The following is an 18,396-nucleotide window of genomic DNA, read 5'->3' as shown; positions in this document are numbered from 1 at the left end:
ACAGACATAAAACCCACTGGGTGACTTTGGGCAAGTCACACTCTCTCAGCCTCAGGGAAAGGCAATGGCAAACCTCCTCTGGACAAATCTTGCCAAGAAAGCCCTTTGATAGGGTCATTGTAAATCAGAAACGATTTGAAGGTACACAACAATGACAACAACAAAGCAATGGACTGTCTGTGGCAGAAGCATCTTTTGCAGGGTTGGGAGTGCTATACTTAATCCCTCTTTCTCTGATGAGCTTTTACATTTTGAACATTATTTTAATTTGGTGATTATTCTAAACTGGTAATCTGTTTAACTGCTTTAAAAAAAACTATACAATGTTGTGTGTGTGTGTGTGTGTTTATTTTTTGTAAGATGGGTCCTAGACTGGGAAAAAAAGGTTTGACGATGATGTTGACAATGTTATTGTTTGAGTTTCAATATGGGAAGAAATGTAGAGAAAGACAGAAAACAAACAGATACGGGCTGAAAGCCTGCTTAGGCATGGAAACTCACTGGGTGACTTTGGGCAGGTCACGCTCTCTTGGCCTCTGAGGAAAGGAATGGGAGACCTCCTTTGCAAATACCTCGCCAAGAAAAGCCTGCGCTAGGTTTGCCTTAAAGGTAAAGGTAGTCCCTTGACATGAATGTCTAGTCATAACTGACTGTAAGGGTGGTGCTCATCTCTGTTTCTAAGCTGAAGAGCCAGTGTTGTCTGAGGACTGCTCTGGTGGTCATGAGGCCAGAATGACTCCACCGAATGCTGTTACTTTCCCAATGAGAAGTGGTACCTATCTGTCTACTAGCATTTGCATGCTTTCAAACTGCTAGGTTTGCAGAAGCTGGGACTAGTGACAGGAGCTCACCCCATCATGCAGCACCCGGGCCTTGATCTGCCGACCTTCTGATCTTCTGATCATCAGAACTGGCGTCTTAACCACTAAGCCACCTCATCCCTTAGAATTTTAGAGTTTAGGATCCCTTAGAGTTTGCCTTAGCACCACCATAAATCAGAAATGACTTGATGGTACCCAACAGGAAGACTGAATCTGTGAATATACTCAGGATGGAGGTGGGAAGAGGAGGAGGCTGAGGCTCCCACTGACCACTCTCCATCCTGATTGCTACAGAAATCCACAAAGTCCTAGTTGCCATCATCCAAGACATGTAGGCTGCATCCGCACTGCAGAAATAATCTGTTTTGACACCACTTTAAACTGCTATCAAGCCAGATTACTGTGAACCCTCCACATTCACTGAGGTTAGGGGCACTGGACCCCTTGAAAGTGGGGGGAAAACGCAAATTTTAAAAAGCCACTATTTTTTACATAGAGAGCTCTTATGGCACCTTTGAGACTAACTGGAAGAAAGAAATTGGCAGCATGAGCTTTTGTAGGATTTTCAGTCCACTTCCTCAGATACTTTTGGTGGAGTGGAAGTAAGGTACAGACATATATATGCCATTGGTATGCAAAAATGTCAATTCAAATTCAAAATCCTTTGTGTATGGAAATGAAGAAGCAAGTCCACTTTCAATGATGAATGGTCGTAAGTGAACAAAGACATTGTGAACTGGCCTGTGAAATGATGAGGCAAGACCAGGACTGAAGTCTACGAAAGCTCATGCTGCTAACTCCTTTCTTTCAGTGAGTCTCAAAGGTGCTACAAAATCTCTCTGCATACTGATTCTACAGACTAACACAGCTATATCTTTGAATTCTACCACTATTTTTTTACTTGAGAGAACACCTCTCTAGAAATCTCTAGGTACTCCATTGCGACTCTATGGTCAATATCGGCCGGACGTTGACCATATAATTGTGCTGAAGGATCTACAAATGCCTAGAGAAGTGTTCTCTCTAGGAGTGTAGTGGAGTCTCGCTCCTTGGAAGTCTTTAAACAGAGGCTGGATGGCCATCTGTCAGGAATGTTTTGATTGAGAGTTCCTGCATGGTCAGGGGTTCAACTGGATAGCCCTTGTGGTCTCTTCCACCACTATGAGTCTATGATTGTACGAATCTCCTAGTGTAACTTTTGCTGGAAGTTGACATAGAGTCGTGCTGGAGGACCTGTCCTATATGCTCCTAAAGAGAATGTATTAATAAAATCAGCGACTAACCAAATCCACAAAAGTCAAACCCGCAGATGCGGATGGCTGTCTGCATTCCTGCAGTGCAGATGAGGAGGTAAAGACGCAACATTAACATCCGGCTTTCCCCAGCCAATCCATTAAGATGAAAAGATGGAAAGGCTTAGCTATTATTCTCTCGTCCATCTCCCCACTCACTCACTCATCCTACGACCGACCTTTCCGCATCCTCCAACCAGTGTTCACTGGTGCTTTTGTGCGTCTGATAAAATAGTAATGACTTCCCTTTATGTGTTAGCCCTCCTCTCAAGCCGTTCCAAAGCAGGCTGCCAGTCAGGCATGTCCAGGAATCCTTCCGAAGCCAAAAGGCAGCCAGCGCCAGAAAGCTGCAAGCATTGTATCCAGCAAGCAAACCTGGAGGGAAGCATCCTAGTTTCTGGAGGGCAGCCATCCGTCCTGCATAGGAACACAACATGAATGTTGTTAAATACCTAAGACATGAGGAATGGGGGGATAAAAAACACACAGGCCTTGCTTAGGGAAGCGTGGTTTAGGCAGGAGAGACAATGGGCATTTACACAAAGAACACCTTTTCGCTTTATGAGTCACTTATAAATGTTAATGCAACCCAGAAAGTGGAAGTCCCCCCCCCCCTGTTTTTTAGAAGGGAAAGTACTGCATGATATCAGGAGTTTCCCCATATTCACCTTGTGAGCGGCGAGGAAAGAAGCTGTTGTGTAGCATTGTTTTTGGAAATTTGCCAAGGTTGAAAGGGAGCTGAATCAAGAAGCTTGCATTGTTGTTGTGTGGTTTGGTTTCAGACTTACACTGACCCTAAGGCAGTGATGGTGAACCTTTTAGAGGCCAAGTGCCCAAACTGCAACCCAGACCCCACTTATTTATTGCAAAGTCCTGTGTCCCTCTGGCTTTCTAGTAACAAACTCTGGCAAACTCTGTGCTGGGGCGACGGCACATGTGCCCATAGAGAGGGCTCTGAGTGCCACCTCTGGCACGCGTGCCATAGGTTCACCATCACTGCCCTAAGGGGTTTTCTTGACAAGATTGGTTCAAAGGAGGTTTGTCATTGTCTTCCTCTGAGGCTGAGAGTGCCCAGGGTCACCCAATGGTTTTCCACGGCTGAACAGGGATTCGAACCCTGGTCTCCCAAAGTCCCAGTCCAGCACACAAACCACTTCACCGCACTGGCTCCTAAGATGTCTCTTGACTCGCTATATGAATCTGGATACTTCACCTACTCACTTCTTTCCTTTCCTCAATTTCTTTTCTTTTTCATTGATTATCTCAATGGCCAAACGCCTCTCTCATTGTCCTTCTCTGATATCTGCATAACTGTTGGCGCTACGGAGGATTCAAATGCAGAGTTATGCCCTCCATCACTGAAAACTCGAGAGGAGATGATGCTTGTTTCTTCTCCTGGAGAAGTGGGAAACATGTGGCCTTCCAGATGTTTCCAGATTGCAGCTCCTATCAGCCTTTGCTAGTACAGTTAAGGGAAGATGGGGGACACGCTTCAACAACAGGACCCGCTTGGGGTGTTGCATCATTTTTGTGTTTTAATCAGTTTTATCTTTGTAAACTGTATAGTAATAATTTAATTCCATTTTAATGTACCTGCCACCATTCCCTTCTCCTTTTGTGTCATGTCTTTTTCGATTGTAAGCTACTCTAAGATCCTTTGTGGCTGAAGAGCGGGTATAAATACTCCAAATAAATAAATAAATAAATAAATACCATTTTGTATGTTTTTAGTTGTTCTCTTAATGTTGTGAGTCGCTCCGAGTTCCCAGTTCTGGGCAATAAATTTGAGACACAAACATCAGGAAGGACACATGTTGCCCACGTTTGTGTGGGTGGCAGTTTGAATCTGTTCAGAGATATGGAGCCATGAGAACAGATGAATCATAGAGTTGGAAGTGACCCCAAGGGCCCTGATCCAGTCCAACCCCATTCTGCCATGCAGGAAATCTCTATCAAAGCATACCCAACAGATGGCCATCCAGCCTCTGCTTAAAGACCTCCAAGGAAGGAAACTCTACTACACTCAAAGGAAGGAGTGTGTGCCTCTATTGAACAGCCCTCACTGTCAGGAAGTTCCTCCTAATGTTGAGCTGGAATCTCTTTTCCTATATCTTGCATCCATAGCTCCATTTGGGTCCTAGTTTCTGGAGCAGCAGAAAACAAGCTTGCTCCCTTCTCAATATGACATCCCTTCAAATATTTGAACAGGGCTATCATATCACCTCTTCACCTTCTCTTCTCCAGGCTAAACATCCCCAGCTCCCTCAGTCACTCCTCATAAGGCATGGTTTTCAGACCTTCACCATTTTAGCCGCCCTCCTTTGGACACATGGCTCCAGTTTCTCAATGTCCTTTTTAAATTGTGGGGCCCAGAACTGGACACAATATTCCAAGTGGTGCCTGACTAGAGCAGACTACAGTGGCACTATTACTTCTCTTGCTCTAGACACTATACTTTTATTGATGTAGCATAAAATCGCATTGGCCTTTTTATGCTAGTACTGCAGCCACTTACTCATAGTCGCAAGGTTGTGAGTTCGATACCAGCCAGGGTTGGCTCAGCCTGGCATCCTTCCAAGGTCGCTGCAATGAGTACTCAGTATATTAGGGGCAGTTAGCTTACACTTTGCAAACCGCTTAGGGAGTGAGCAAGTGGATTGATAAACAGTATAGAAGTGTACATATGTCCCTCCACATTCGCTGGGGTTATGGGCCCAGGACCCCCGTGAATGTGAAGAAGCTGCAAATAACAAAAACGCTATGTTTTTACCTGAGGGAACACCTCTCTAGGCATCTCTAGGTCCTCCAGTGCAACTTTGTGGTCAACATCCGCCAGACATTGACCATAAAATTGCGCCGGAGCTACAAATGCCTAGCGGAGTGTTCTCTCTAGGAATCTCTAGCTCCTGTAGTGCAACTTTTTGGTTCAAATTGACCATAGAGTTGCACTGGAGGACCTAGAGATTCCTAGAGAGTACCGGTTAATAAAATATGTGAATAACCAAATCAGCAAAGCTCAAAGCCGCAAACGCTATTTATCTATTGCTAAAGGGATGTCGTGGCACCTTTGAGACCGAAAGACATTTGCGACAGGAGCTTTTGTAGACTTGAGCCCACTTCCTCAGATGCAGCAAGATTCCTTTTCACCTACTGATTTGCAGTGAGCGCTGTGGCACCACAAAAGTACAATTCCCAGAATTCCCCGTCTCCTCAGCGTGAACTGCGTTGACAGTTGGATTTCGTTATTTTTAAGGGTATTTTATTAGGGCGTTGTGTTGGGATCCATGGGTATTTTATTATGTATGGTGTATTTTATGGTGTTTTTAATCGTATTGTAGGCCACTGTAACGATCCTGAGAGAGGCGGGGTAAAAATAACATTTATTATTATTATTATTATTATTATTAAACTCCTCAAGCTCAGTAGTGCAGTTCCACCGCCCCTCCAGCAGAGGGCAGCATGCAGAATTTCCACATAACTAAGACACGATCCGCATCTCGCCGCCCTTCCAGCAGAGGGCGCTATATAGACCCCTCTAGCCTTTCCTTCTTCCTTCATGAAACGCCGCTTTCAAGAAGAGACGACGTTTCTGATTGGTTAGAAAGACCGTCGCACAGATGAGAGCTCGACTGCGATTGGTGGACGGAATGCTTTGAACATTGGAAGCCCCCAAATGCCGACGGGGGTGGCGGTGGCGTCCCTCCTTCCACTGGTTTTATGGTCGAAGTCTAGGCTTCATTATGGAACCAAGGGTCTATTTTCGGCGTCATCCCTTTCTGAGGACCAATCAACGCGCGCCGCCGGCGCTTGTTGCTAGGCAGATTATGCTAATGAGAATCCGCCCGCCCCCGCTCTGCAGCTACCATTGTGAGGCCAAGGGCAGGTGGGCGGGTTTGGACTTCGCAGGGGCCCTGGGAGCCGCTTTGGACGCGACGCCGTCACGGAACCCCCCTCAAGGTAATGCGATGGGCCGGTCCGGGGAAGGCGTTGGGCTAGAGGCTCCCGAAAGGCTCCGTGAAGGGTTCCTCTTTTTTTTTAAGCGTGCTTTTATTGTTTTAGTCGCACCCAAGATGGCGCCGGGGAAGAGGCCTTAGTGGTCACCCCTCCCTGGCGGAGAGGTACAGTCCGCTCCCCATTTCGCCGCCTTGGTCGGGACACCCCATTGCCCCGGACGGGGGGGCAAAGGAAGGGCTACCTCCCCTCCGCTTTGCTTGGTACAGTCCGGGCCCCGGCACCTCGCTGGAGCCGAGAGGGGGGTGCCGGAGCCATCTTAATCCCCCCTCTTCCTTTCACTTTACCGAAGGAGACTGTTCCTTGTTTGGTTGCTTGTTTTCACCCCTTTTGGGGCGGATATCCTCCTTCCAGCTTCTTCAGTCCACTTTGGAGAGAGAAAAACTCCTCGCTATTACGTCACACCCCCCCGTTTGAAAGTGGTTGGGGCGGCCGGGGAGGATGACCGTTGGGCGCCAGCCGTTGGGGCCTTGGGCGCCCTCGCGTTCTAAAGGGGCGGGGACCCCGAGGGTTCGGCGCAGAGGCGCCATTTGATTGGCTGGGAGCCTCCGCGCGCCCCCTTTTTTCCTGCGAGGGGCGGGGCTTTGGAGGGGCTTTCTTTTTTACCTCAGAGAAATGTAATCATCGTCATTTTTATTCCGCCTTTCTCCAGAGAAAGGTCTCCCAAGGCGGTTGACAACACACTTAAAACAGCACAAGTTAAAAGACATTACAAATACATTAATAAAAGATTAATTTTAAAAAACATTGAAATAATAATAATAATTTTATTATTACTATTCATTTTTATTCCGCCTTTCTCCAGAGAAAGGTCCCCCAAAACACACTTAAAACAGCACAAGTTAAAAGACACTACAAATACATTAATAAAAGAATATGATTAATTTTTTAAAAATATGAATTTTTCATTATTGTTATTTAGCTATTATCATTTTAGTATTTATTATTTCGTTACAAACATTAATAAAAGAAATAAGATTTTAAAAAATGAAGTTGTTATTATTCAATTTTATTATTATTATTATTTATTTTTATTACATTAATACAAGAATAAGATTTTTTAAAAAAATAAATTCATGAGATTATTTATTATTATTATTAATTATTCATTTTTATTTCGCCTTTCTCCAGAAAAAGGTCCCCAGAAGGCGGTTGACAAACACATTTAAAACAGTACAAGTTAAAAAAGAGGTTACAAATGCATTAATAATAACATTTTTAAAGAAGAAAACATGATTTTTTAAAAAATAAACCATGAATTTAAGACCATGCTTAAAACAATACAAGTGAAATACATTACAAAACCATTAATAAAAGAAGTAAGAGGGGTTTTTTTGGGGGGGGGAATTATGAAGTGTTGCCATTTTATTATATAAGGCACGCTGTTATATTATGCCATTATATTTAATGGGATGTGAGCCTCCACGAATTTTGGTGCCCATGGAGGGGAGGGTCCTAAAACCAAACCCCAGCAGATACCACCCCCCCCCATGGATACCAAAATCCATAGATGTTGTCTTATTAAATACAATGGAGTAGTAAAATTGTGTCTTTTATACAAAATGGCAAAGTCAAGGTTTGCTTTTTGGGATTTATATTTTTTGTGAATAAAGAATCCATTGATATGGAAGGCTGACTATACTGTTTGGAGGCAAGGCCCTTAATGCCATCTCTTGGATGCTTGAGTCCGTGGATGAAAAAAGACCTGTGAATACGGAGGGCTGACTGTAGCTTAAATCCAAACATTCTGCCTTTACAGCCCTGTGGGTTGCCTGCCTGTCTTCTCAAGATAGCAAAATGTAAAAAGTCACATGGGAATCCACCCTGAAGATTTCGCTACCCTTGTGTTTTCAGTCCTTATTGGTATTTTGCATCTTTCTTTTAATTGCCCTGTTGATGCTGAACAGGTTGGTTCCTTGTGACCACACGATTCGGCATCTGCGATCGCGCATTGCTATGGCAACTGCTGCCCCCACAGCAACCATCCGACAACTTTGAACCGCAGAAACTGGGGCAACCAATTCAGCGGCAGGGAAGAATTGATAAAATTAACTGTTTCGTTCAGACATTCCAATAATTCATTAGTTGCGGTGCCTTTCACAGCCCCCTGTGTTACAGATGTTCAAGACAAGCTGGATCTGTCACTACACACAGAGGGATGCAGGACGATTTAGGAGAAGCTGCGGCATTTCAAACTCCGGCTGTGCCATGCGGTGCCTGGCAAACCGTACAGTCGGCCCTCCAGAGATTCAAGCATCCATGGCTTGAAAATACACTCCTCCCCCCATTCACTGGGTTTAGGGGCACAGGACTTCCATGAATGTGGCTGAGGCTTCCGGGAGATGAAGTCCAAAACACCTGGAGGGCTGGAGTTTGAGGACCCCTGGTCTACAAGGGAAGCAATAGTGCCACTGTATTCTGCTTTGGTCAGGCCCCACCTGGAATATTGTGTCCAGTTCTGGGCACCACAATTTTAAAAGGATGTTGAAAAACTGGAGTGTGTCCAAAGGAGGGCGACTAAAATGGTGAAAGGTCTGGAAACCATGTCCTGTGAGGAACGCCTTAGGGAGTTGGGGATGTTTAGTCTGGAGAAGAGAAGGTTCCAGCTCTATGATTCTAGGTCCAGGAAAAAGATAATGTCTGGTCACCCCGTTCCCTTATTGCTTGCACTCTGCTTCTTGCAACACTCACACTCCCATCCCTCTATTTCTTGTCACCTCACTTTGCACTCTCACCTTGCACATTCCCCTGGTGTCTTACATGCCACGGTTTGCACAGCTCACTTACCTTCCTTCCTTCTTCCTCCCTTGCCTCTCTTCACACACTTCCAGTGTGCCCTTCCCTTGTCACACTCCTTTGGCCACACTCTTCTTTCCCTCCCTCCCTCTTCTCCCTTTCTTTTATGCCTCCACTGCTACAGGACTCAGGCCCCATTCACACTACAAAAATAATCTGGGTTGAATCCTTGTTGTCCTCATATGTACTGAATGCACTCAATGCACTTGTAGGGGCTGGAACCCCCCCCCCCCCCCCTTATCCTGGGATATTCGATACTTTTCCCCCCCCCCTCCAATTTTTTTTGAAAGATCTGCATTGTTGGCAGTGTGAATAAGCTGAACTGATTCAGATCACTCTGTATCATTGCTTCTCTTTGAAAGGAAGGGAGGCGGCTCTATTTTAACCCGTAACAATTGCGTGTGTGAATAACACAGGGGTTACAATGACTCGAAGAGATTCGCGAACCCAAAACAAAATGGGAACAACAAACCTGATATGCGTCAGCACAGCAATCTGCATCTCCTTGGAACAAAACAAATATATGAGTGTGAATGCCCTCTTAATCTCACTTCTCTTGTGTCTGAAAGTCAGGAACAGTTTTATGTCTTGGAAAACAGTTTCACAGAAAAGTGCCTCTGCATTTCGCTTCTTATCTCAACTTCTACAGGAGCTAGAGAATTATTTTTAAAAAGTACCCCCCCCCCCGAAAAACCCTGAAACAACAGCCTTGGAATCGAGGAGCCCACCCACAATACAGTGAGTCCTTGGTAACCGCTGAGGTTTGCTTGCATGTATCCATGGGGATGGATACCAAAATCAGTGGATGCTCAAATCCCATTAAATACTTTCTCTCTGGCTTTTCTTTGCGAATGAAGATTCAGGAAGGACTCATGATCCTGTGCTTTCTACAAGCGCGTTGATGACTAAAAAGGCCAATCCAAGATAAACAAGTCCAGTTGCACAAAGCACAGCAGAAAGTCTCCTTGGATGATGTTTCCAGGTTGTGGTTCTTTCTGCGTTGTCGTTTCTCTTCGAGTCTCATTCGGCGTGAGCTTTCAAAAAAGGCTGCAGCATCGTGGATAGTGCGTCTCCATGCCTCCCAATGCGAGGCCAGAGCAGACCATTGTTGGTGATCAATTTGGCCAAGCCTGAGATGCTGTTTCAGGGAGTCCTTGTATCTCTTCTTTGGGGTGCCCTCTTACGCTGAACTGTGGCGTGTTCACCATAGAATACTATTTTTGGGAGGCGATGGTCCTTCATCCTAGAAACATGTCCTGCCCAGCGCAGCTGCATCTTCAATAGCATGGCTTCAATGCTGGTGATCCCTGCTTGCTCAAGGACAGCAACATTTGTCACATTGTCAGTCCAGTGTATATTTAGAATTGTGTGTAAACAGTGCTGATGAAAGTGTTCAAGGAGTCGTAGGTGTTGGTGATAGGTGACCCATGTTTCAGACCCATAGAGGAGAATAGACAGTACAAATGGTGTCCCTTATATGAAATGCCAAAATCAAGGTTTGGTTTTTGGAATTCATATTTCAAAAAAATATTTCCAAGCTGTGGATGAAGGATCCATGGATCCAGAGGGCCGATTGTACGTTGTTACGGTGTAGCTTTAATGCTATTATTCCACTTTAACTGTATATTAATGTTTTTAACTTATTTTCTTGGTTTAATCTCCTTTTAGAATTTAATTATGTTTTTATGACTGGGGGGAGGGATGGGGATCTTGGGATTTTTAATGTATTCTCTTTTAACTGTATTTTGCTTTACTGTTGTAATCCGCTTGGATTCCTAGAGATTAAGCGGAATATAAATTATTATTATTATTATTATTATTATTATTATTATTATAGTTGCATCCTGTGGAATTATGGGACTGGTAGTTTGGTGAGGCAATGGAGCATCTAAATGCCCTTCCCTAAATTGCAAATCTTAGGGTTTTAAAGGACTGAATCATGGCAGTAAAGGTGGAATAATAGCACTATAATTCTGCAGTGTGAATGGGACCTGTGGCCAGATAGTAGTCCAAGATGGTATGTATGCAGTCTAGATCAAATCTGGCCAAACTATGATTATGGCAACCTTAAGTGCAGCACCTTTTCTTGCTATTTTGCTGGTATTGTAACACTTTGATCCCAATTTAGTTTGCAGTCATATACATACTTACATAGGATTAAGTCCCATTGATCAAGCTGGTGTTTGCTTCTGATCCTGAGCAGACATGTGTACACTTGCAATGTCGAGCAAAGACTTTGTGGCGCGTTGTGCTTTTTGGACTGAACATGCATGGACAAAAAGATTTCATTTACATAACGCTAGTGGGTGGTGACCATTTCTGGTATATGTCTTATATTAAATTTTGTTAACCTGCTGCTTGTTGTTTGGCTCTGTGGAAAATAAACCCATTATGATTTCCTTCATATTAGCTTGCACCGTAGCAGCCAAACACCTTTCTAATGTGTTTGTGACCACCTGCTGTCATTACCAGCTGTGCAAACCAAATTGTTACAAGCTTGTGAAGCCAGCTTCAGAGCAAGGCTCTTTTAAGATCAGGGGTTTATTTATTTATTTCCTCGGTAGAGGACATTAATAGACATGCTTGCCAATTCTGTATGCTGCATGAGTATTGGAGAATAAATTTGGAAATGTGTCTTTCTCTTCTAGTTACCTTTATACTCCTGCAAGTCCTGTGCAGATCAGATGGGACTGCATGGGATGAACAACAAGCTGCTTTTCACCAGAGCTGAACAGGCCAAGAGCTAACCATGCCAACCATGCATTACAGTCAGCCCTCCTTACACACTGTTTTTCTATCTACAGATTCAAACATCTACGGCTTGAAAATATTCAAAAAAAGTATGACTTCCTGATAGCAAACCTTGGTTTCCCATTTTATACAAAGGGCGCCATTTTTTGCTTGCCATTGTATTTAATGGACTTGAGCACCCACGGATTTTGTTATCCACAGGGGATGCTGGAACCAGCCCCAGCAGATAACCGCGATCCCAATGTATTTTGTGAAGTCAAAGGCTTTCATGGCCAGCATCCATAACTTTGTGGGTTTTTCGGACTATGTGGCCATGTTCTAGAAGAGTTTATTCCTGACGTTTCGCCAGCATCTGTGGCTAGATGCTGGCGAAACGTCAGGAATAAACTCTTCTAGAACATGGCCACATAGTCCGAAAACCCACTGTATTTTGTTGGATTCCAAGGCTTTTACCGCACAGTACATTATGTTATGTAATTTGGCAGTTGCCTTAGAGACACTGGAAGAGACAACGAAGCTTTCCTCTTCTTCCTTTGTTTTTTAACAGCAGCCCTGTCCCTGGCACATTTTCCATGGGATGCCTTAAACCTCGAAGCAAAACAGAGAGAGCAGTGAGAATTGCAACGAGAATGCCCTTTAAAGGCTGCCGCCCATGCAGAAATATCCAGTTGGCACCACTTTAACTGTCACAGGTAGTGCTGTGGACTTTTAGAAATGTGGACATTTAGCCTTGGCCTGATACAGACAGGCCAAAATAAAAGCTACTTCCGGTCACTTTGGGGTACAGTGGTACCTCGGGATACGAAATACCCAGGTTACGAAATTTTGGGATACGAAAAAATCCCATAGGGAATTATTGTTTCGGTTACGAATGTTTTTTTCGGGTTACGAAAAAACTTTTTGTGCTTTTTCGGCTTTTTCGCACGGAATCGCGGCTTTTCCCCATTAGCGCCTATGGAATTCGGCTACGAAGGCTTTTCGGGTTCGAAAGCGGCCGCGTTACGAATTAATTTCGTAACCCGAGGCACCACGTATGGTGTTCAATGATGCCTGCGTCCTAAGAATCCAGAAGCCGCACCAAAGCCAAAGGACTGGAGTGCCACTTTGGTGCCGCTTCCAGACTCTTAGGACGCATGCTCATTGAAACACTGTACCTCCAAAGTGACCTGAAGTAGCTTTATTTTGGCCTGTCTTTATAGGGCCCTTCTCTGTCAGTGAGCTCTGGTGCCACAATAAACTTCAGATTTCACGAGTTCATAGCAGTTAAAATGGTGTCAGACTGATACTTCTTAGTGGGGATGCCGCTCTAGTCTATATGTTCTTAGAAAAGATAGGCAGCTTAAAAGCAACAGCAAGCAGCATGCAGTGCTCCTGTTTTGTTTCCTTTCCCTCCCCAATATAAACTACACACCACCAATGCTGTATTGTTTAAGATTCCCTCCCTTTCTAAATAACCGTTTTATGTCTGCAAACCTTGTTTCCCTCTAGCTCTATTTGGACTCCCCAGCCATCTATGTTTTCCCCCAAGCTTTATTCCTTTTTTTTAAAAAAAGGAGAACAGCATGAAATAGGATTAATCCAGTACAACAAATAATTACACTAATTACAATTACCTTGCAGTTTCAAACCCATGAAAACAGAGCCCGCGTCATGCAACCCTTGCCAATCTTTTTTGTTTTGTTGTTCCACAAGCTGGGGAGAAAAGGGAAATGGGAGAAACTGGGACATTTTAAAAGCATCTGGAAAGGTGGGGGAGAGAAAGGATTACCAGAATTGTCATTGCCATCAGAATAGTAGGAGTGTATGAGTGCCATTAGTGTTCAGTGACAAGATGCCTTTAGAGCTAATCTGTTTCCAGATCCCTACCATTTCATGCATTCTAGTATGACCAAGAAATAGAATTCAGATGGAAATTGTCAGATAATGGGATTACTGATGCAGAGAAAACAACGGTGGGGATGGGGCTGCCCTGTCATCTCACACTGCCCTTGTGTGCCCAAATTCAGGTGTCATGTAAGTGAATGGTTGCCATTCATTCCTATATGAGGAAGTAGAGTTACTGTTACGTATTTAGGAAATTTTTTACAACAGGGTCAAAACCTGCCCAATGTTCCTAATGTTGGATGACTTATCCAGCTGTTAGAGAACAGGAATGATATAGTTGGAGGTTCTAGTCATGTCTACATAGAGAACACACATTATGTTTCAGAAATCTCTACAGATACAGTACATAGATAAGTCTTTGTGCTATACTGGTGTCCTGTTTGGAATTTTATTCATAAAGCAATAATAAGGAAATTGTTTATATGGTCATGTTGTTCAAAGACCTATGATGTAGGAGAGCCTTAGCCCGACTAATTTGTTAAAACATACACACATACCCCTTTATATAAGTTGCTCAGGTATCGGAGGCTATTTCCTATCACAGGGATATGTTCTTTTTTTAACCATATGCCCACTTTCTATTTCTGTCCCACATATGGTATATAAATTCTGTAGGTGAACACTGATTATTTCCATGCATCCAAAAGCCACAAGCTCAGAGTTTCTTGAAACAATAAGTGTGTTTGATGAATGTGAACACAGAGAAGAAGCAGCAGTCGTGACTCAGTAGTCAATGAAGTTATAAAGCAGGACCACTTTCCAGCACTTTTGCTGCTGCGAGAGCATATTTGTGCCAAAAAGCTCTCAGCAAATGCATGGACTTACCTTCCTATACATACTGTGATAATTATATTAAGAGTGGGATGTAGCTTTTTGCAGGTATTTGTGGTGCTGCGTCTAGGCATAATGAGCCACTTTGCTTTGAAAGGCTGCATGGCGACCCACAGCATCATTCTATAGGAAACTCACCTCTCCTTCAGTATCCAGGCCTTGGCGATGGCAATGTGGCATTAATAGCAATTGTCAAGCTTATAACAGGGATCCCTAACCCATGTCCCTGCCATTCCATATCCTGGGGTTAAAATAGATAAGTCCTGGTCTGTACATGTTGAACAGGATAATGCTTTTGCTTAAAATAGTGGCTTTATGACACTGTGTCATTGAGTGACGATTGGTACAGTTCCAGGCCTGTCTTCCCTCTAGGTTGCTGTGCACACATAGATTTTATATATTTGCTTATTCTATAAATTCTTTCTTTTGTTTTTAGACTGTATGCCGCAGGCAGGCTTTTATTTGTATTTTGCTACTTACTATGTACAGTGCCGTTTAAATTTACAACGTTTATAAATAAACTTAATAATAATAATAATAATAATAATAATAATAATAATACAACACAAATGTAGATCTATAAGCTGGGTGAAATGCATAGATGTACATGGAAGGTTTTTCTTATTGCTGTGATCCATATATTGATGGCATAATATTCTATCTCCTTCCTAGTTCGTTTTCTTTATTGAGAATTCTTTTGTTATCAGGAGACACTAGTTGGGGACAGTTCTGGCAAGGCAATTTCACGACTGCTGCTTTCATCCATCATTGATCTAAAGTAAATTATCCTTTCTTGGGGGCACCTGTCCACCACAAGTTTGTTTGGAGCAAGCGCTTGTGGAACTGAAACACGTTCCTGAGTCTCACTACTTGTAACACAAGACAATTTGAATGCTACTCATATTTCTTTGATGGTGACAGAACCTCCATGGCCCTTGTTGGCTGAGATTTCTTTATAATGTGCTTTGGCATTCTGTGTCACAGAGTTAGCAATCAAAAAAAAAAAAAGATCTTGCTACTATCTGCTTGACCCCTCATCTCTAGCTCCTAGTCCTGTCTTTGCTTGTCTCTTCTCCACCTTGCCATTGGATTGTTTTCATCCCACTCACCTAACCAGCATTTGCCTCATTCTCAATTGTCTTTTAATGGATTTTTCTGATAGCACCCATCAGCTAGCAAACCTTTCCTTGGGGGCATTCTTGGCTGCTAGGCCAGTTTTTGGTCTTCTCCTTGGATGTTTATATGGCATCAGGACAGACTTTCCCCCCTTCTATAAAGATCATTACACGCACCATTGATGACTTTGTCAATCTGCCACTTTCATTCCCAAGCTTCTCAGATCTGGAGCAGCTATTATATGAAACTGAATTCCGCTTACCTGACCAGCCTCATTTGGCTCATTCCCAGTTGTTTAGGGTTCTTTAAGACGAACCTGTGCCTACATCCGAATGGTTGGCCCCACCTTGAGTCTGAATAGTAAGTCAACACTTAGGCAGCTTTTAGATGTATACATTGCTTTGCATTGGCATACAAAGACTAAAATGAACACATATGTAGCATTATGTCCAAATGCATCAAAAGGCTGTTTCATACTTTCTGGAGCAAGCACACTGGTTGCTTTTATACTTATTTGTCTAATGGTTCACTTTATAAGATGTGAAAGAGAGATGCCTATTTGAAGACAGGTGGTCATATTTAATGGACATATGCTTAGAATTCAGTACATTCAACTGCATTTTTACTTGCATGCATCTTCTCACTTCCTGCTTTAATGTATAATTCATGCTACACACTGAATATGCATTCTTTTGCCATGTGAATTGTGAATGAATCCTAAGTCATAATGGAAAGAAAGACAGGAGAGAGAAAGCCTATATGTCTTTTAAGGATCCCTTCTGAGTGAAGGTTTCCTTATTGACAAGGAAATCCTCTACCTATCTGCTCGGAAGTGAGCCCACTGCTTTCAGACAAGTTTCCAAATAAATCGGAATGAAATTTCCAAATAAATATGTGTAGGACTACAGCCTGAACCCATCTTTCTTTTCTTTCTTTTTCCAGATCAGAAACAAAATTAAGGAGAATGATCAACTCGGAAATATTATTAAAATGAATCAAACAGTTCCACCACAAACACCTTTTTTAAAATTACTACAAAGGTTAGAATTTGAGCTAAACACCCAGTAAAGGCTGGCAGCCTTATTTATTTATTTATCACTCATGAGCTGTGACTCTTTGAAAGAAAAATGACTTTTCTATATAATAGGTTTGGTGATAAAAATGGCAAAAAGCCCATTTTTCATTCTCCAGATCCAGACTCCATCAGTTCAATATATGTCTGAGAAGATTTATTTTCAAATGAAATTTCTCAAACTTGAAGGTTGGTGAAGTCAGTACCTGAATCACTGCAACAACAGCTTAATGCATAATAGGTTCTTTTAAAAAAAGATCCGCCTAATGCATTTTATAATTTCCCCAGTATCTGCACTGGATAGATTGGTCTTTCTTCTTTCTCCATAGTCTTGGTTCATTCATCCCTGAAAAAGAGTACACTTCGGCATTTATAGACATTGGATCTTGTCTTACTGCATCAAAAGGAGAGACAAAATGTATAGCTTTATTGAAACCCAAGACCACCACCCAAATATTACTCCTTTTTGTTGTTAACGGCCCTCGAGTTACTCATGGCGACCCTGTATTTGAGACATCTCCAAGCCTCCCTGTCCTCCACTGCTCTGTTCAGGTCCTGTAAATTCATACCCGTGACCTCCCCAATTGAGTGTATCCATCTGGAGTAGGGTCTTCCTCTCTTTCTGCTACCCTCTTCATTTGCCAGCATTACTGTCTTTCCCACTAATTCATGCTTCTCGTGATAGGGCCAAAATATGACAGCTTCAATTTGATCATCTTGGCTTCCAGGGAGATTTCAAGCTTGATCTGTTCCAGGACCCACTTATTTGTCTTTTTGGCTGTCCATGGTATTTTCAGCACTCTTCTCCAGCAACTGACCTCAAATGAGTTGATTTTCTTCTTATCTGCTTTTTTCACTGTCCTCCTTTCACATCTGTACATGGTGATGTACTTAGGAGAAGAGGCAACTGTTAGAACAGAATTTGGGGAAACAGAATGGCTCCCATTTGGCAAAGGGGTCAGGCAAGGCTTCATTCTATCATCCTTATTTGTTCATCTTGTTGATACAGTGGCTTGGACAATTCTAACTTTAGTGCTCAGTTGTATATCTTTACTCTTTAGGATCTTGTCTAGTTCTTTCATACCTGCCCTTCCCATTCCTAATCTTATTTCTTGGCTCCAGTCACCATTCTGATCAATGTTTGATCCTAGGTACAGGAACTCTTTAACTATTTCAATTGTCTCATTCTCTGGGTTGAACTTGTGCATTTCTTTGATGGTCATTATTTTTGTTTTCTTTATGTTCAGCATTAAGACTGCCTTTGCACTTTTTTCTTTGTCCTTCCTCTGTCATTGTTCCAAGTCTGTGATGTTTTCCACTACTAAAATGGTGTCTCTTGTGCACATCTAAGATCATTGATGTTCCTTCCTCCTATCTTCACTCCTTCTTCTTCTGAGTCTAAACCTGCTATTCTTATGATATTTTCAGCACACAAGTTGAACAAATACGGATGATAGAATGAAGCCTTGCCTGACCCCTTTGTCAAATGGGAGCCATTCTGTTTCCCCAAATTCTGTTCTAACAGTTGCCTCGTGTCCTAAGTACAGATTTTTCATCAGAACTATCAGATATGGGGGCACTCCCATGATTTTAAGAGCCATCCATAGTTTTTTGTGATCTATGCAGTTGAAGGCTTTCCTATAGGCTATAAAACACATGCTGATTTTCTTCTGGATTTCCTTGCTGCATTCTATTAACCATTGTATGTTTGTAGTGTGTTCCCTAGTGCCTTTACCTTTCCTGAACCTTCTTTCACCTCTGGGATTTCTCTCACCATGTATGATTGGAGTCCATGCTGCAGAAGAATTTTGAGCGTAATTTT

General features: G+C 42.9%; 1 protein-coding gene across 2 annotated transcripts in view; it reads left to right on the top strand.

The window, feature by feature from the left end:
• The first annotated feature begins 5,962 nt into the window (after positions 1 to 5,962).
• Positions 5,963 to 18,396, top strand: part of PRDM10 (PR/SET domain 10) — an 80,956-nt gene continuing 68,522 nt past the window's right edge. For both annotated transcript variants that reach the window (XM_042475091.1, XM_042475090.1), the window contains exon 1: positions 5,963 to 6,070. The gene's annotated coding sequence lies outside the window, so the exon portion shown is untranslated. The remainder of the gene's footprint in view (positions 6,071 to 18,396) is intronic.

The sequence above is a fragment of the Sceloporus undulatus genome, chromosome 6, assembly GCF_019175285.1.
Source record: "Sceloporus undulatus isolate JIND9_A2432 ecotype Alabama chromosome 6, SceUnd_v1.1, whole genome shotgun sequence".
In the NCBI taxonomy this organism is placed as follows: Eukaryota; Metazoa; Chordata; class Lepidosauria; order Squamata; family Phrynosomatidae; genus Sceloporus; species Sceloporus undulatus.
This window is presented reverse-complemented; position numbering and strand designations above follow the sequence as displayed.